This window comes from Equus caballus, chromosome 16 (genome assembly GCF_041296265.1).
Source record: "Equus caballus isolate H_3958 breed thoroughbred chromosome 16, TB-T2T, whole genome shotgun sequence".
Taxonomy (NCBI): domain Eukaryota; kingdom Metazoa; phylum Chordata; class Mammalia; order Perissodactyla; family Equidae; genus Equus; species Equus caballus.
This window is the reverse complement of record NC_091699.1, coordinates 48,238,569-48,257,996: the sequence shown is the minus strand read 5'-3', so window position 1 is coordinate 48,257,996 and position 19,428 is coordinate 48,238,569. Positions and strand designations below refer to the sequence as shown.

The 19,428-nt window shown below is 55.6% G+C and overlaps 1 protein-coding gene and 1 long non-coding RNA gene across 10 annotated transcripts in view; one reads left to right on the top strand and one right to left on the bottom strand.

Moving 5' to 3' along the window:
* LOC138918228 (uncharacterized) overlaps nucleotides 1-15,251 on the top strand; it is a 51,760-nt gene extending 36,509 nt beyond the window's left edge. Inside the window, exon 3 of one of the 2 annotated variants that reach the window (XR_011427281.1) lies at nucleotides 10,365-15,251. This is a non-coding gene — a long non-coding RNA (uncharacterized lncRNA). Of the gene's footprint in view, nucleotides 1-7,846; nucleotides 7,983-10,364 lie in introns of those variants that run through there. The other variant, XR_011427282.1, reaches the window with a different exon arrangement.
* CACNA2D2 (calcium voltage-gated channel auxiliary subunit alpha2delta 2) overlaps nucleotides 1-19,428 on the bottom strand; it is a 141,188-nt gene that overhangs the window by 34,347 nt on the left and 87,413 nt on the right. The window lies entirely within an intron of this gene.

Below are 19,428 nucleotides of genomic sequence, written 5' to 3'. Positions count from 1 at the left end.
CCTGGTATTCAGGACACATGCCCCCAGAGGGGAGGTTCTAACAAGGCCCGGCAGCTGCCCATTAGGGGGAAAAGAGTCAGGACATGGGAGACCAGCTTTTCCTCCCTCTCAGCATGAACAGTGAGGGGGGAGGTGGTGCATGGTGGGACTCCCTGCAGAGCTGTGACTTCCACTCTCTGGGGCAGGATGCCACCTCTGGCAGTTAGTTGGGCTGTCCAGAGCCACCCCCACTCCCACTGAGCCTCATTCCCCCTCCTCCTCAGGACAAGAGCACTGAATGCCGGGAAGGCTATGAGGCTGGGAGTCCTGGGGGCAGGGCGGGAAAGTCCCTCTGGAAGTCAAACCCCCTCACTTCACAATGCTGAGCTCCTCCTGGCTTCCGCTTCCCTTCCCTGATATCCAACTGTCTTTTCTGTAGGTTCTGTCATCTGCCCACCTGTTACTTCAGTGCCTGCTTGGTGGGCCCCACCCCCTTATCCAGCTTCAGGGACCAGAGGCCTCTCTAATCCAGGGACCAGACGCCTCCCATGTCTTGCCTCCAATCCTGGCTCCTCTTGAGCTCCTAGACCCCTGCTGGGGTGGCCCTCAGGCCCACCACAGCTCACCTCATGCCCTCTTGGAATAAGTCCATCTACCTTGGAACCGTTGTTCCTCCATCTCACCTTTGATATCACTCAAACTATCAACTGTTCATCCCCAGCCAGGCTCCATTCTCCCTAGGCTTCTATGTCCTCTCTTGCATTTTGCCATCTATTCTCCACACAGCACCTGGAGCCTTCAAAATGTGGATGTGATCATGTGGCTGCCCCTCGCCCCTCCCTGTGGCTCTGCATATACAAAGCAAAGCTTTCTTGAGGCCCGGAGGGGCCCACCTGCACCCAACTCCTGTCCCTCTCTTTCCATCCTGGGGCCCCCTCTTGGCCTAAACCACAAATACCCCACCTCAACCCCAACTCCCAGAGTGGGTGAGGCCCCTGATTCACGAGCTTGCCGTGCCTTTCTGCAGAGGACGGTACTATGTGACATGTATGGTTGACAACACTTATCACTCTGTTAATTGAGCACCTACTATGCAAGCTCAGCATCTAGCCTGGATGAGGAAGTGAAGCCTAGAGAGCAGCCCCCAGGGCTGCAGCTTGAGGGGTGAGCCCTGGGCAATCACTGCATCCCCTTTTCTTTACCTGGTGGCCCACCACCTTTCTCAGAGTGGGCCTGGAGCTCACGTGGGGCTCCTTCACCAGGGATGAGGCTGGGGCAGGGCGTGGAAACAACTACATCAGCTCTCTTGATGCAGAAAAGCCACAGGGTTGATGGAGTTGCAAATACCAAACTGCCAGTAGCTAAAGTCTCCAAACTGGGCCACAGCCTAGAGGAGCCATCTTCCCCCCTCACCGTCCCCGGCTGGCTGGGAGTGCAAGCTCCTTTACCCTCTCATAGCTCAGCTCTGACCTGGGATTCAGAGGCCCCAGGGACACGGGGGCTGCAGTCCCTCTAGTGCCCTAGCCTAGTAGCCAACATGAGGGAGACCCGGGGTGGGGCCCCAGCCCCCAGCCCCCAGCCTTCTTGAACTCAGGGAGTCCCTTAGGCTCCAGGACCCAGGTCAGCCGCTGACTCGTGAATAACAGAGTTGCAATAGCCACAGCGAAAGGATTACTTTTAATCCTCAGTAACGATCAAGCCATTATTATTTTTTCGGTGTTACAGATCAATCAGTCCATCCCCGGGCGCTGGATGTGTGGAAACTGCTAAAAACACAGGCTTGGAGGTGTGGGAGGAAGGGCCGAGGCAGCTGAACGGGGGGTGGAGAGGGCAGGCTGTGGCTGCATGCGGTCTGTCAGGCCTGAGGATGAGAGGTGGGAGGGCCGGGACCTGATGAGGTGGGTCAGACCTGGACCCTGGAGCCTTGGGTTCAAATCCTGACTTCCTCGACCAAGTCACTTGCCCCCGGACCCTCAATTTCCAGCCTGTAAACTGGAGATAGTAACTGTACTCACTCAGAGGGTGGGTAGGTTCTTGGCAGCCCTCTTGCTCCAACCCCCAGAAGTTGCCCATAGGGACCAGTCCCCTGGGGTTTCTCTCACTGGTTCCAAGCACGCAAGGCTCTTGCCCACTTCTGGGCCTTCCTCTGTTATCCACTCTTTCTGCCTGGAACGTGGCTCCCTTCATTTCAGTCAGCCCTATCAGACTGTGTTACCTACTCTGGAAGCCGCCTTTCGCCCTTGTCCAGTCCACGGGCTCCGTCCCCTGTCAGCACTCAGAGCCTGGGGCTCCTGCCTCCACAGAGCCCACAGCAGTCAGGCCTGCTTGGGGGCTGATGGAGATGTGCTCACAGCTCTGCCCCAACCCTGCCCCAAGGTTCCTCCTCCTAGCGCTTCCCTCCCCCATCTCCTGGGCCCTCCTGATGGGATGGAGGCTAGCAGGATGGGGAAGGAAACTGAGGCCCAGCAGTGAAGGGATAACCTACCAAGTGTCCCAGCAGAGCAGGCACAGAGGTGGGGCCGCAGTTCCGTCCCATCTCCAGGCTCCTGCCTGTCTGGGGGAGATATGCTCCCTCCCCAGACCTGCGTGCCTGTTCCCCTAGGACCAGCTCCCTGCTCGGGCTCTGGGCTCTGAGCCACCTGAGTGGCACCTGGAGAGTCTCTGGCTCTGCAGCTCCCTGCACGTCCTGCTCCCTTCTTGTGCACTCTTGCCCAGACTCCTCTAGCCTGGTTCACTCCCTCACCCCTGAGGGGTTAGTTTAGTTCTCATTCTCTTCCCAACCACTCCCTGAGCCCTGACAAGCCCCATCTGCCCCCTTCACAGCACTCAGAGAACCCTCTGCCTTGTCTGCTTTCTCCCTTGAGCTCTGAGCTTGGTGGGGGCCATATCTGGTGCTGTGGAGTTTACAGTAACCCAGCTCCTGGCACACAGTAGGTGCAGAATGAATGTCTGCTAAATCAAGGTCAGAGTGTCTCTGAACCTGGGCAGAGGCCTGGGCTTGAGTCTGACCCTGTCAGCCAGCTGTGTGACCCCATGTGTGTGGTTTAATGTCTCTGAGCCTCTTTTCTTCATCACATCCTGGAGGGTTAGAGCTGCCTATGAGGGTGACACTGCTATGAAGTTGCTGATGGTGGCTTGCCTGGCACGCGATGTCCCCATCAAGGCCAAGGTGTTGGGGGGAACCCTGGTGGGATTGCTGAGCAGGGCTGCTCATGGCCAAGTCCATCACAATAACAGTGGGCATTTCAGAGGCAATTATCAGAGAATTTCACTTAACAATCAATTTCCCTCAGCCCTGGAAACTGTTCTTACAGGAAAAGGCAAGAAAGAGAAGGAAGGTGATGTGCTGGGCTGGGCACACAGCTCCCCTGGGGAGCAGGCCCCTCCACAGACACCTTCAAATTTCACTAAGTTAAATGTCTTTCAATTGCCGTGGAGTGGAGACAGACGATGCCCTGAGATAAGGGACCTGGGGCCATGATGGTTGCCCCTCAGAGGCCAGCACCTGGAGGGTAAGGCCCTACTGCATGCTGGGAGGGTGAGGTGGGGCTGGAGCCCTCAGGCTCCTCCCCACAGGCTGGGTGCCCCCACTTCTCCTTGGCTCCTCCCCGCACCCTTTCACCTGGGAGCCCCTCCCCCCAGTGCTGGTCTAGTCCAAAAAGGCCTGGGGAGCAGCTGCCCATCAAATAGGATTTGTTTTGTACAGCCCAGAGGGAAAGATTGTATGAGTTTTTTGGTCTTAATTAGTTACAGCTACTCCCTCTTCCAAGAGGATATGAGAGGCTTAGGATAAGAGGCCCTGAGCCCATGGGGCACAGGATATTGAGATCTGGGCCACTGGGGCTGAGCCCAGTAGAAGCTGTGATGGGGGGCTCTGAGCTGGAGGCTGGGGGCAGCAAAGTCCCAGCACGAGGAGATGCCCTGAGAACACTGCTGGAGGGTTGCAAGGAAGGCAGTGATGACAAGATGACACGAGACACCACCCCTGGCACCACCCCTGGGTCAGGGCTTCAACGACTGGTGGGAGACTGTGTCTCTTTCTTGCCCTCCCCACCCAACCCCCAGCAAGACACCTGAGAGGTGGATTCTTCTGTTCCCCCTCCTTTTACAGGTGAGGGGACTGAGGCTCAGAGCATTAGTGCCACCGTCCCAGGCCCCAGTGAGGAAGTGGTGGAAGGGGCATCAAACCTAGGTTTACCAGTGGTGTTGGACAGTGAACGTCCCAGGGAAGGACCAGGTTTAGCCAGGTGGGGCCCAGCTAGTTGGGCTCAGGTGCCCTCCACCTGTTCCCCAGAATGGTTCCTTTGCCTTTACCCCAGGAGAGGGGATCAGTAATTGGCCTCCCAGGTGCTGCTCTGAGTCCCTCCCCCCCCGCAACCTTGGTGTCACTGGGCTCAGACCTGGGAGGGGGTAAGCCCCAGGGTGACCAGCACCCCTGCCCAGCCCAGCCCTGCTGCCATCACCACCCTGTGTCCCTCCCCACCTTCTGGCCCTGGAATAGCTCTGTATTGTGCACTGATAGATACTAAATACAGATTTCCAATTTCCAGAGCTGTTATGGTCTAATGAGTAAATAATATACATATTTAAAACTGTCTAAAAACATATCTGCATAATTAAAATATCTGCATAATAATGAAGCAAGATGCATCTTAGCAAGGAGTGAGCTAGAGCCCCAGGGCTGACAATAGGGATAGAATGCAGGCAGGGTGGGTGGGCCTGGCTCTGTAGGTCTCTCCTTCCTGCCACCTTGGCCTGAGTGGGCATTTGTCTGTCCACTGCCTGCTCCAAGCAGGTACAGTCACAGTCAGGGACCAGGAGAATCCCAACTTGGACCCGTTTTTGTACAACTTGTGGCCTGGAGGAGATGCACCCATGGACGGACAGTGCCTGCTCATGAGTGACGGCTGCTTCCACGACTCTTTGATTGCTGCCATCCATGGCACGTGATGCACTCAGAGAGTTATGGGCACAACCTTGCTCACCATGACCTCCTGAGGGCAGGTCCTGTCCCGATCCCCTTTAGGTGGGTTCTGAGGGATGAAGAAAAGTTCACCAGCATGGGCAGAGTGGGCTAACCAGGACTCATGACTTAAGCATGGCAAGTGATGGAGAGGCCTTCTGGTCAGGTGCACTGCTGACACCAGCACCTCTTGGGCAGGACCAGCTAGGCCTGGCCCTCCCACCCTTTCCACCCCTTCTCTCCCAGGCCCCTCCTTTCACCCCTTCCTGCATCCATACTGGATATACTTGGATCCCGTCCTATGACACATCTGACCCACCCTTTCTGTATTAACCATGCTTCCAGCTTAAACACAAAACAACCACCAGAATAATGAAAAACAAACACCCAAACCCCAGACCAAAATTTCAGAAGCCAAAACCACAGGGAAAATAACAACCACTCCTGGCCGCAAAGGGCACCTCAGCGGGGAAAGCCACCATGTGAGGCTCGCACTGTTGTTGGCAGCGACAGGCTCCCTGACCTTTTCCCTCACCAGCTGCACATGCCCTCAATGAGCTGATAAAAAAAATTAGTAAAATGGATTTTTTACTTAAAAAAAAAAGGTCAGAATACATGTAACATGGAAAAACTCATTTGAGTTGTGGTTCCTTTCTGGAGGGGGCACCCGCCTCTCCACCTCTGGGCCTGGGCTTGCTCACTCCCTGTGGGCATCTCGGGCTTGGTTATGGATTCATTCCTGCGCCCCCTTGGTCCTCCCTGCAAGGGGCAGCCTGTGTTTTAATTTCCCAGGAAAAATATGAAGAAGTGAGGGGTGGTTGTGATGAAGATGGAGATGGCGATGGGGAACCTGGTGTCCCAGAGGCTTGAATTTCAGACTTGTGAGATGTTCTCCGATGAGAAATAAGCCAATAAATCCAACATACAACATCAGGTCTGCATTTGGGCTGTGTCCTCAGAGCCCAACCACATGGAGTCATCTCCAGGCCCTAAGAGTGTGGCCGAAGGCTGGGCCATGTGGACTCTGAGGCTGCTGGGGCTTCTTCCAAGGTACTGCCCTGCCCAGCACAATCCCTGAGGGGGCTCACATGGGTGAAAATGCACTGACCTAGCTGGCACTGCCCCCAGTCCCCAGCATGAAACCTGCACATCTCTGCAGGTGAATCAGTCCCTGGTGAGCCAGGTGGAATTTCTCGTAAATTTGCCAGTTTTGTCAGTTTTCCTCCCTCTGAATGATGACCCAGTACAATTCATCAAAGTTTCTTTCATCCTTTTAAAAAATACACAGATAGCATCAGGTGAGGGTATCAGGTCCAGGGCTGTCAGCCACTCTCTAGCTAGGGGAACAGGATTGCGTGTTATACACTCAAGTGTACCATGGAACACGCACTGCCTCCTCTCCCCTGATCAGGCCATGTTCTAGAGACACACACATGTGGTCGTGGTTGCTTGTTTGTGACAATATCCTTGCCTTTGGGGCTGGGAGGCCTCAGCTCTACGACTTGGTGACTGGACCAGCATGTAATTTGGGAAGCATTGCTTTCATCTCTCTGGTCCTTGGTTTCTCACCTGTATAATGGGGACAAGAACCCCACCTTGGTTCTCCCTCGGCTGTGGGGATGTGGACAGAGAACAAGGTATGGACAAGGAGCAGGATGCAGTCTCACTCTGGAAACTGGAGAAACAGCCCCAGGGCCTGCGTCGCCCCTTCTCTCAGCCTCACCTCAGGGAGCTCTTGACTGCTGCCCCCAAACTCGGCTCCTCTCTTAGGATTTCTGACCTTGGCTTGATGTGGACCTGCAGGTCATGAAGCTCATGCCAATGAGTTGTCCTTCTCAGTATCACCTTTGTCCACTGCCCCCAGTACTCTGGCCTGGCCTCAAGTCCAGCCCTGCCCCAGGCAGGGACCAAGGGTCCATTTGGGTGTCCTATTCAACCAACCCCACCCAAACTGGACCATCACTTCCCCAAGGTCATCCTTGGGAAGCTGCTCCCCTCCAAAGTCCCCTACTCTCATGATCCCCTTCTCCCCAGACCAGACCCCTCCAGAGCAACCTCCTAACCCAACTTCAGATTCCCACCCAAGCCATTTAGCATGAGTTCATCTGTCTCAGGCCCCCACACTTTCAGGCCTCCCACAAAGGCCTCTGTGCCCCTTGTCCAGTGCTTCCTAGATGCCCCGACCACTCCTCCTTTTCCTGTTGCCATCCTTTAAGGGCCCTGTGTGGCCTGGCCCTGCTAATCTTGTTACTCTCCCCCCATGCTGACCTTGAACTCTTCCCTCCTGCCATGCTTAGGTTCCCTACACTTGCTTGTGCTGTGCCCTAGGCCTGGACTGACCTTCCTTGCTTCTCCCCCCATCCCCCTGCTCCTCCTCATCCTTCAGGAGTCAGTGCCCAGCCAACCTCCTTCAGGAAGCCTGGTGCCCCTACCAGGCTGCGTTTCCAGAATCCCCTGTGGTGTGTCCATCACTGTTGTGTCTGACTCCCTCCAAGATGTGGTCTCTTAAGAGCAGAGACTTGATTTATGGATCTGGGCAGCCCCAGTGCTGGCACAGGCGTCCACCATGGTCATGAGGTGGGAGTGGGGGTATTAGGAAGTGTCCTTAGGGATCTGCCTGCTTAGAGGGATCCAAGATGGCACAGAGGTAAAGGTGTGGGTAGGGTAAGGCTGAGTCTGAGAATGGGCCTCACAGGGCACCCCACACAGACGGGTCTAAGAGGTTGCCTCAGGGGTCTGAACCACTGACATCTTCTCACTGGGACCCCAGCCCCACTCTGGACCTCGTAACAATGTCCTCTACCAGTCCCACCCAGCTGGTGCCAAGTCAGTGAAGAAAAAGCCACTGGAGCCCTGCTGGAAGGAGAGGCTGAGGAGGTGGACGTGGGTCTCTCATCTGGCCAGGTCAGCCAGGAGTTGGATCCCTGTGGAGTGTGGCACCACCTACCCTGGCCCCAAACCAGTGCATTCTCCTGAGATGCTCAAACACCCTCCTCCAAGAAGCCTTCTCAGATGTCACTGTATCCCACCACAGCTGAAGGACAGAACATGGGAGGGTGGTGGTTCCAGTGGGAAGGGGTTGATATGACCTTCCCTCTTTCCTGTCAATAAATGCTTATTAAGCACCTACTGTGTGCCTGGTCTGTGGTAGGCCTGAGTAGGTCAGGGAGCAGTACAGACATGGCTCTGCTTGCACGTGGTGTAAGTTCTTCTTTATATGCCACTTATCTTCCCACTGCAATTTAATCCCACTGTCCTGAGTACAGAACTTGATAGAGGCCTTTGCAGTAAGAGCTGCCTGAGGTAGCAACTTCACTGGCAGAATTTAGAGGTGCTAGAAGGCCCCTCTGCTATGAAATATATTTCCACCTGAAAGCTGAGCCTGAGAGACCCCTACCAACTAAAACAGCAAAACCTGAGCCCCTGCCTGCAAGGACAGCAGAGCCCAAGCCCCTGCCCAGCCGCCGTGCTCCCTTCCCATGATGTTATTTTTATACTTTTTCTTAAAAAACAGTCTGAGCGGGCCCTTCTCGACTCTATTAACATTAGGAATCTAATCAGTAATCAGGCAGCTCATAATTTTCTGATTAGCTCTGATTAGGCCCAACTTCGGGGGGGAGAGGGAGTGGGACAGTAGGAGGGAGGCAGGGCCAGAGGGGCACCAGAATGTGCCTGAGGGGGCACTGGCGGGGCTAGGGGTGGCAGGCAGAGGGGAAGAGCCCCTAGCCCCACTGTTGTCTGTCCTGGGGGAGGGTGTGGGGTGGAGTCTTGGGTTGCACTGGGTCAGAGGGGTTGCAGGGGTCAGAGAGCAAGGACAGCAGGGAAGGAGCCCCTGAACCACTTGGCAACAGGGACCCCAGGGCAGGTTGGGCCCAGAGTTTCAGCACCATGGATAGAAGTGAAAGGGATGGGCAGGTGGCCTACAGGGTTTGGGCAAACACTTGGGTCCCACCCTACCCCTCTGGGTCCCACTCCAGGAATGATCTCTGGCATAACCTTGAGTGATGGGGACAGTGACAGGATGGGTCTGCTCAGAGGGCTGCAATATGTGACCTTGACATGGAGAATTGGCCCAGGCCACTCTCATTGAGCACAACATAGGTAGGGCCAGGCTTGATGATCATTATCTTCAATGTGGAGACAATGAGGCTGGGGGCCACTGCACAAGGCCTGGAGGGACCACGTAGGTGATGATGCCACTTAGAGGCAGAGCCTGGACCTGCACTGAGGTATCCCAGGCTAGGGCCAGGCCTCCCGTCTGCCTGAGGCTTGTTTGTCATCTTGCATCACATGCTCAGATGGAACCATGGTGCTGGCCAAACCAGACCTCCTAGGCTTGCCATGCATAAATCCTGACCCCTGACCTGTCCCTGGCCCTGGGTGACCATGGAACCCTCCCGTCCAGTGGCTTTCCCCACAGCTCCACACTCTTTGGGGCCACATCCTGGATCCCTGGTCAGGTCAGGGTCAGAGTAGCCCTGCCTCTACCCTGGTCTGGGTCACAGGTCACCATCCTTTGTCAGATGCAACCATCCAGGTGACCTCTGATGAAATGCAGGAGCCTGTTGGAGGAGATGTACACAACTAATGCCATGCAAATTGGCACGGAGGCAATCAGCCTGACTTTAAAAGCTGCCCCACTGGCCGCAGGCTGGCTCATTGTCTTTTCTGTCAATTTGCATCTCATTACCCAGAAGGCTGTGCTCATTGGAGGTTAAAAGAAAAAAGAGAATCAAGCAAGCCCCACTGTGTCCTGGCTCCAGCTAGGACATAGCCCTCATGTGGGACAGGGCTGCCTAGTGGACTGTCCCATGAGCTATAGTCCACAGGGAGTCCTGCCAGCCCTATCACCCCCATTGCCACCACCACCACTACCCCTGCCACCACCAGAATGTTAATCCCATCACCACCATCACTGTTCCCTCCATCATTACCACTGATCCTGCATAACCATCATCAACATTCCTATGGCCACCACTAACATTCCCTGTCACCACTGTCAACATTACTCCCAGCATCATTGCCAAAGTTATCCCCATCATAACTGCCACTGTTATCCCCAGTGGTACTCCTACCACCAATCACCAGAGTTACCTCCATCACCACCATCACCATCAGCTCTACCATCGCTATCTTCATCCCCATCATCACAGTCACTAACACCATTACCATCACCTCTACCATCACTATCCACCATCAGCTTCAATATCAATGTCATTTCCACCATCACGATCACCACCGTCACCACTACAACCATTAGCCCACTATGGCACCTCTGCTAGCACCTCACATCTGTCATGATCATCACCACCATCACTGCCCTCAGCATCACCTTCCCCATCACCTCCACATTCCTGAGGAAAGCCTGATGAACAGGCAGAGACCATTCACTCTTTACCTTTCTCTGCCCATCCCCCTCCAGCATCATCGGGAGACTGTGGAACCTGTGAACAAATGATCCCGTGATCAGAGATCTCATAAACCAACCACCCAAATCTGGCCTGGACACTTGTGCTGGTAACTGGCTGTCTCAGGAAGGAAGCCCTCAAGGCGGGGGGGTAGGGTGGGGGTCCTTGCCCACTCTGGCAGAGCCCCCAGGAGAGTGGGGCTTGGTTTACTCCCCTGATCAGCAGCCACAGTGCCCCATGGGGCAGAGCCAGGAGCTGTATGTGTGACATGGATGACAGATGCTCGCCCCTCTCTGAATCTTGATTACTTTATCTCTAAAATGAGGTTTCTAATAGTCCCAACCTCACAAAAGCTGTGTGAGGATGAAGGCAGACAATGAGAGGAGAATGTTGAGCATCTAGGACCCACTTGAAGGTCATATAAAACCTATGAGAGAGGAGCGCCATTAGATCAAGCTGGAGGGGCTTCTGGGAAGAGGGAACAGCAGGCCAAACTTGAAGGACAAGGCCAGATGGAGGGGAAAAGGGAGGGGATTCCAAGTGGGAGTCTCAGCCAGGCAAAGTTGTGGAGGTGGGGGCAAGCGGGCTTTTCTGTGGGGAGAGAGGGAGGCACTCATGGCCAGGGCAGCTGATGCAGGCCTTCACCCCTCCTGGGCCTCCCTCCATGAAGGGTGTCTGTGCTCACAAGTGTGGCCAAGCCTCTTCCACAGGACATCATGATTCACACCATGCTTCACACAGATGTTCCCTCTAAGTCCCATGAAGCCCAATCGCCCAATCGTTATTTCCACTCCACTGACAAGGACATCGAGGCTGAGAGATGAAGCTGAACCAAGAAGGAGTAGGGGCTCCCCAACAGAAGCCACCTGGAAGAGTGGGACTAGGAGCCCGATCTTTGCACTCGGGCTGACACTCTGCTGCGTGCAGATGCCTGAGATTCCACTCCATTGCTGCCCACCAGCTTCAGCGGCAGCAGCACGGGCACCACCTGGGACACAAAGCTTGGCACTGGCTGGCCCAGGGGCAATGCTAGGGGCCTGGGAAGAGGTGACAGGCAGACAAAGGGCTGGAGGTGAAGGGTGGGGTGGGCACAGCCTGGCTGCCTGGTAGAAATGCCCAGGGTAAAAGCTCCTCTGAATACAGGCTGCATCCCGCTGCTGCAATCAGCGTCGACACTTGGTTATTAGGAGGAGTAAAGGCGGCCGGTGGGACAGCTGGAGCCTTGGCGACAACATTTAAGGCGTTTGTCAGAGCCGTGGGACACGGGCTGCCAGGCACTAATGGCTTCTGCTTGCTGCTGCCAAGTGAGAGGAGGGCGGGCAGGCGGAGGCGGCCTTACTCCTGCCCGGGCCCTGTGCCCACCCCACGCTGTGTGGCTGCTCCACGACAGGTAGGGCCCACCTGGGCCCATCTGATGCCTAGCAATGGCCACAGAGCCATGGTGCCAGCTGGGGAGGGTGGGGCTGCAGCCATGCAGCATGTGCCTGCCTATTTGGGGGCATCTCTGCCACCCCCACCTCCATTTAGGCTGCAGCCCTTCTCCCCTAGGACAAGGGTCTGGAAGTCTGTTCTCTACCATGCCATCTACCAGGAAAGGGACTCCCAAATCCCAACTGGCTAAGGCCTCCTCAGTCCCTGATTTCCTCAGCCCTTTGGGTTGGACTCTGTGTGGGAGAGACCCCTCCAGTGATAGACCCACAATGGACTCATCCTGCCTGGGTGATTTCAGCTCTCTTGGCCTCAGTTTTCCTCCTTGTGAAATGGGAGAATGGCACCACCCACCCAGGCAGACTGGCTACATCACTGATGAAACAGGAGGACACTGAAATGCTGGCGATGTGGAGCCCAGCGGCATTTGGGCTTAGTAGGAAGGGTCTGTATGAGAGTCAGATGTCACCAGGGAGTGGGGGAGTGTGGGCTCCGGGGCTGCGTAAAGAGGGGGTAGCTCCTGGAGGAGGGGCCAGAGAAAACTGCAGTGAAGGGCCAGAGGTTTTCCAGGGAAGAGATACCCTGGCAAGGTGATCAGGCAGGGCTTTGAGTAAAAAGTGTCCCTGAAATATACAGGAACTGGAAGCACACTAATAGGACCTGACACTAGCACTGTCTATGCTTCACACAAACCTGTTGTCACAGGCCGCATCACTGAGTGTTCATTGTGCCCCAGCACTGTTCATTAATCCCTAGAGCAGCCCCTACAAAGCAGGTCCCATTCCTATCCTATTTTGCAGATGAAGAAACTGAGGCTCAAAGGTGGTTATTCAGTTTGTCTGCAGTCACGGCTCTCTGAGGGCAGGTTGCAGGGTTGTCTCTGGGGCCGTGTAACTAATCCCCCTCTGTTACTCATTGATCCACCCATGAGGCACCCTGAGCCCTCTCTAAGACCCTGAGGCCCCTGTGAGGAGGGAGTGGGCCTCTAGTTGGCTGTGGATCAGAGAGCATGGGATGGGGGACACCATGGGGCTGGGAAGGGATCCAAGGGGTAGGAAGAGACCTGAGTGGGCCTGAGCTCAGCCTCAGCTTTACTGCATGGCCTTGTACTTATTATCCTGGGTGGCCTTGGAGTTCTTGCCCCTTTCCCAAGGCACAGGCTGAAGCTGGAGGAGGCAGGAGGGGTCGCCAAAGAAGGTGGGGAGTTGTGTGCTCTGCCCAAGGTCACCCAGTGGCTCTGGCTCCCAGGAGCCCTCTTCCACCTGTGGTGAGCCTCTCATACTGCTGCCAGGCTCAGCCTGGGACCCTCACGGCATCAAGGATGGGGCTATGGGTTTGTGTTCATCAGTGTTGAGCCTAGTGACCCTAAGCAGACAGCTGTGCTTGGCTCTGCCTAGATCTGAGACTTGTCTGAGATAAGGGCCCGGAAGGGCAGAAGGTCAGGGCCCAGCCCATGCCCTAGAGGAGCAGACCTAGAGTCCTGGGCCAGCTGGATAGGCCTGAGGACCACCCTTCCACATCCATCAAGACAGAACCCCTGTGAGCCATCCTCATCCCACTTCATAGGTGGCAAAACAAGAGCAAGAGGTGGGGCTCCCCTAGGGTGAGGGTGAGCAGTGACGCTAAGCATAGAACTTGGGTCTGCTCCCTTCCCTGAGCCCACAGAGCTGGGTGCTTTCTGGGGCAGTGAGGGTCTTTGTGCCCTAGTGCCAGTTTGGCCTCAGCCCACCAAAGTATTCAAGGCCTCTGGGCCACCTGATTCCCGGCCAATGCTCACGTCCCCAGAGTTGGGCTGTGGCCATGGTGGCTTTCCCTCCCCAGCATACGTTGTTCCCCTGCCCCCAGAGCTCCCCCATAGCACTCCCCAACAGGAAAGGGGGGTAAGCAGGACCCCTGTGACTGGGGCCTCTTGGGCCTCCACTGAGGGGGGTCTGCCAAGCAGGAGTTCGGTAGGTAGGGGCTTCAGCTTTAGCAGGGGGTGAGTGAGGAGGCCTCTTCCATCTGACTCTGTGGTCAACAGCTTTGCAATTCTGGGGATGGAGGGCTTGGAGTTAGAGAAGGAGGATGTGTGTACATTTGCACTTGAATGTGTACACAAGGGCAGAAATAAGAAATCATGTGTATGTGAAGACACGTGCACATGTGAGCATGGAACACACATGTGTATATGCATGCATACTATGCTAATGTGCTCAGGTGCATTCACATATGGTGGGTGGGTCCTCACCTTCACGTCCTGAACTCACCTCCTAAAGCACAGATGGAGCAGGGCTGCTTCCTGCTGTGGCTGGGTGTGTGGTGGCTCACTGGGCCCATGGCTCCCGGATCCACAGGCCCCACACACGCCTGGCCAAGCGGACCCCTCTGGCTTCCACCTGCATTGTTCATGCCATGGGCCCCTCCTCAAATACACCCTGAGTCTGTCCACTGGTCTATCTTCTTCCCAGCCCTCACCCGGTCTGTGCTCACTTTGTGTTATGTGATCTTATCCAACGAGCACCTCAATAGGGAATAAATAAAAAGGTGGCCCCTAGGGTTCCTCTTCTTTCTTCTTTCAACAAGCATGTTTGTGGCCTCTGCTGGGTGCCAGAGACACAGGATGAATCGGATCCAACCCTATTCTCACGGAGCTCACAGTGGAGGAGGGGGCTTCCACTCATCTCCATGCTTACCCCAACCCCCCACCCGCCGTCACAGTACAGCCAACAGCAGGCTAGACACACATCTGGACCAAGGAAATCTTGGGCACCAGCTCTAAACCAACTGCGATTACAGTTACCACTTATGGGGGCCTACAGTCCACTTGTGACCAACACAACCATGGTGGGTAAGCTGGTGCTACTGGCTCACTTTTCAGAAGAAGGAGGCTCAGAACAATGTAGTTGATTGAATACTCCAAGGCCAGGAAACTGGCAGAAGGAGGAACCAGGACCAAACCTAAGTCTGTTCAGCTGCTGAGCCCAGGCCTGCAGCACTGTAGCCCGTGTTGACCACACCTGTGTGACCAGTGATCCTAGCACTGCTGGAAGTTCCTGCCTGTAGCCCCCGGAAAAGAACAAATGGAGATCTGAGACCTGGGGAGGAGGGACATGCTCAGGATTGGAGCCCAAGTGCCACCTCCCAAACCCTGCTCCTAGTAAAGGCGAGAGGGGCTGAGGGGCACCATTGTGAAAGTCCCCCCAAACACCATTCTATGGGAAGCTGGACTTGGCTTCCACGTGGAGTTGATCTAAATGTCATCTACTGTGGTTAGAACACACAGCACTGGGTCTCCCTTTTTCCTTTGGCTACCAGGAGGCTCAGGGTTAACCTAGGGGCTCAACTAGACCAAGTGCCTGATCCTGAGATTGCTTACCTTGGCTCTTTTGTCTCATCCTTATTACTCATAATCTGTGTTTTACTACATGAGCTTTTGTGAAAAGTTGCTCAATATTTTGCTGAATGAATTGGAGAGTAAATCAAATTAAACTGTACTTCCCCACCTGCTCGTTCTTTCCTCTTCCAGGATGCAGCTAGACCCACAGAGAGGAACACTGGACAGGGGTAAGAAGGCCCCAGTGCTCTGTGGGGTGTCAGGCCAGTTGCTCTCCCCAGCTTCAGTTTTCCTTGTCCTGTATCCCTATCTTCACGTCCCTCCCCACAAACTGGGCAGGGCCAGTTACTCTGTGAGGCTAGACTGACTGGGGTGCGGCGGGGCCGGGCCCTGGCTGAGCCACTGCCCCGCCAGCCAGAGGGCAGGCCGGCATCTGGCAGGCACAGCCATCTCCCTGGAAAATGAGACGCTTCTTATTGAGAGAATGAATCGCTCCATTTAGATCCAAATTAACTTCCCCCAATTACCCCATTTTCTACCACATTTCACCAGATCGAAATCCCCTTCTGCCCATACATTTATATGCCCCGCCCCTCTCACTTCCAAAGCCACGGCCTGGCCAGTTCAACAGTTCCAGAAGGGTCAGCAGTTGCACCCTCCCTCCATGGCCACGATTTTCTTTTTTTTCTCTTTTCTGAGAGGGGGTGGTGGGGGTGGGGGGAATGGGAAGCTTGATGCAGCTGCTGCTCTGAGGAGTGGGAATTTTTATTTTTTATTTTTTTAGCTCATTCTTTGAAATAAGGATGCAATATGGGATCAATTTTTGATGACAGTGAAGTAAAAGGGGAAAATAGTAGCAATTTTCTCTTCTGAACATGCCCTATTTAATGGAAGGATGTCACAGTGTAGTTTTATCCAGAGGAGAGAAAGGGTCTCGTTCCCAGGGACACATGGTCAATCAGAGACGCCTGGCAGGATCTCAGCCTGGGGGTGGATGGGCACCCCCTCCCCAGCCTCCCAGTGTCCCCCATCAGGATGGCTGCCAGGGACAGGGAAAGACTGAGGCCATAGGGCTCCATGTCACCTTCCAGGGCGCAGCTGCTGTGGACTGAGATTCCATCTTCCCTGACCAGCCCCAGGGTAGACCCTCCCTGCCTTGTGCTCTGGTGACCTCAGCCTGCGTCAGGACTCTAGCACCACCAGCCCCCAGGGAATCTGGTGTTAATTAGGGTTATAAAATCCTGCCCAGCTGCTGCTGCTGCTTTTGTGTTAAGCCTGGAGAGCTGAGCTTTGGCTGGCCTGGCTGGTAGGGGCGGAGCACGGTGGTGGAGGCAGAGAGGGGGAGGGGATGGGAGTCCAAAGATGGGGAGAGTGAAATGCTGAATCCTGAGCTGGCCAGGACTAGGGGCAGTCAGGGCATCCAGCCCCTGTCTAGGGGCTCAGGAAGGAGAGGTGGGGTGAGGAAAGGGGCAGAGGTGTGTGTGGGGGGGTTCTCAGTGGGGTGGTTCTCAGGGGATAACGCAGGAGAAATTGTCCCCTCAGTGTCAGAGGAGGAACTGGAGTCAGACCCAGGCTGTGTGGAGTCAGGAGGCCTTCAGACCCAGTCCTACAGGAATCTTGGGTCCTCTACTGGATGTCAGGGGGACTGATGCTGCCCCTCTGCTCTAAGTTGTCCTCAGTGAGGTTAAGATGCCCAGGCTAGATGGACCAAGAAGCCAGGGGTCTGGCTACCAGGGCCACATCTTTACCAGGAAACCCACTCCCATAGTCTATTCACCATGGAGCCCCTTGGAACCTAGGGCACCTCCACAGTAGCTAAGTGGTATTCTGGCCAGGCTTGGCACACCTCTCCTGGGGTCCAGTCCCTTCTGGTCATCTGTCTTCCAAGGCCTTCCTCACCTTGCAGTGCAGGAACTGGGGACAGAAATGAATTAGAGCTATACCTCGAAGGCTCGAGCAACCCAGCCACAGACATCTCATTCGCAGATATAGGCAGTCACGCCAGGCAGCTCGTGACCCAAAAACACACACATGGTCACACCAAACCCCCACGTGCCCACACAGAGCCCACGGTTATGAAGACACCCAGGCACACGCCCGAGTAAGCATAACCTCTGCCTAAGCAATCAACAACTTCTGCCCACGCACAGGACACCGGCCTCTCTGGAGCCTCCCCCATCTACCACCCATGGACCCACCACACACACAAGCAATTCAAGACCCCCAAAGTGACCTTCAAGAGTCCTCACTATGAGGTCAGAGCAGTGTTGGCAAGAATAGGCCCCCTGCCTCCTCCAGGGTGCTGCCTCCTCCAGGGTACTCCACGAATCAGAAGAATCAGAAACCAAGAGGCAGGGCAGTCCCCGCCCCAAAACTTCTGCAGATCCTGGGAGGTGAGGGGAGAGGTGGCGGGCTGGGCCTTGCATCCCACTGCCTGCCTGCCTGTTGACAGATGCCGCCCAAAGCCGTGCATGCCACCTCCCTCCCCTCCTCAGCTGTGGCCGGGCCTCTGAAATAATTAGCAATTCTGCTCGACAAAACACTGGCCCGATGGGATAATAAACTCCAACATCTGTCAGAAGAGCGAGCTCCTATGGAATTGCCAAGAGAAACATTTTTCTCCTCATTCAATTCACATTTAAATCGAAAACAACCCCTCCAAGTCTGTGCCAGGCCGGCGGCGCAGGGCTCCGGGAGCCCACAAGCTGTTCCCAGGCCTGCAAAGAGGCTCGGACGAGTGGTGATCACTCACTCAAATTAACAAATCATTTTATTTAGAAATGAAGAGAATTCGTAAGTGACGGATGGCTTGAGAGCCACTGAGGAGGAGGGGAAGCCAGCCACTGGCCCTGCTGCTGTGCTGGCAGGCAGCCCTACGTCCCCCAGCAGAAAGGCCTCCTGGAGAGCTCTGGAACCAGGAGCCAGCACTCCTCACTTTCACAACTGCCCGGTGAGGTAGGCAGGCCAGGAATCATGGTCCCATTCTGTGGTGGGAAACTGAGGCTCAGTGAAATGCCCCAAACGCCCAGTTGCTCCTGCCGGCCTGAGAAAGACATGGGCCTTGCTCTGAGAGAGGAAGAGCCAGTGCTGCCCACTCTGCCCACCCTGCGCCTCTCACCATCTGCTCAGAGGCACCACTCAGCAGGCACTGCTGGGCACAGTGGGTGTCTGCAGAGCTTGGGGGAGGGCTGGGCAGTGGGGAGATGGGACTCGACCTTGAGGCAGGAGGAAGGGCTGTCTCCTCCTACTCACTGCCTTCACCCCTGCTCAGGCTCCCGGTTGGCACTATGGAGGTGGGTGGAGGGCATGGACACCCACTCCTTGACTCCCTGCTGTGATTGTTCTCTGATACCCCATTACACACCTTCACATTTCTTGTCTACCCTCTGCCTCCCATCTGGACACAAGGTCCCAAAGCGCTGGACCAGGTCTGCCTCTGTCACTGCGGAGTCCCCAGCAACCAGCACAGGGCCTGGCACACAGCAGACACTCAGTGTGTACTTGGGGAATGAATGGATAGGTGGGGCCTGGCACAAAGGGGTTCAGGGAGCACCGAGATGTGCTGCAGTGGGAGGAAGAGCCCCTCATCACTGCCCCTATCAGCTTTGGAAATTACTGGGCCCTGTGGAGGAGCCAACCAGGAGACAGCAGCGCTAGGAGAGGGGTGCCTGCACTTCATCAGCCCGAAGGGGCTGCAGCCTCCTGCCCTATGGGGGATGCACAGGCTCCTGCCCTAGGATCATCCTCATCCTGCTGCCCCTAGAGCCACAGAGCACCTGTTGGGGAGGTGGGCACTGCCTTGGGGCTGGGGCCAGGCCATGACATAGGCACTGGCACACAGCAGGTGCTCAACATGTGTCTGTAAAATGAATAATACCCCTGCCTTACTCAAGAGGCTGACAGGGCCTCCAACACCTGGTGTCTAAATCCATGTGTGTGGTGTTCAAGGTCTCCCACCGCCATTTCTGCCTTCTTGGCCCTGCACCGTCCCTTCCTCCACCAGTCCCTGTCCAGAGCCCCTTCCTGTCTTTGCTTGTGCTGTGCCCCTATCTGGCCTGCCTGCCCGCCCCTCCTCCTGGCCAATTCCCCAAATCCTGCCATGACCCCACCTGCCTCTGTGGAGATGTCTCCCTGAGCATTCCCAGGGCCGGTCAGGGTGGCCTCTGGGTCTAGGAAGCAAGACACATGCAGGGAGCATCAGGAGAGGTGCTGAGGGCAGCCCAGGAGACGGGTGCTGGGGGAACCCTTGTTCTAGCCCCTCAGGGCCAATGCCCCCATCATAGAGCCTTCTTTGGGGCATCCTGATGCTCCCACAAGGGCCAGCTATGTCCCCTGCC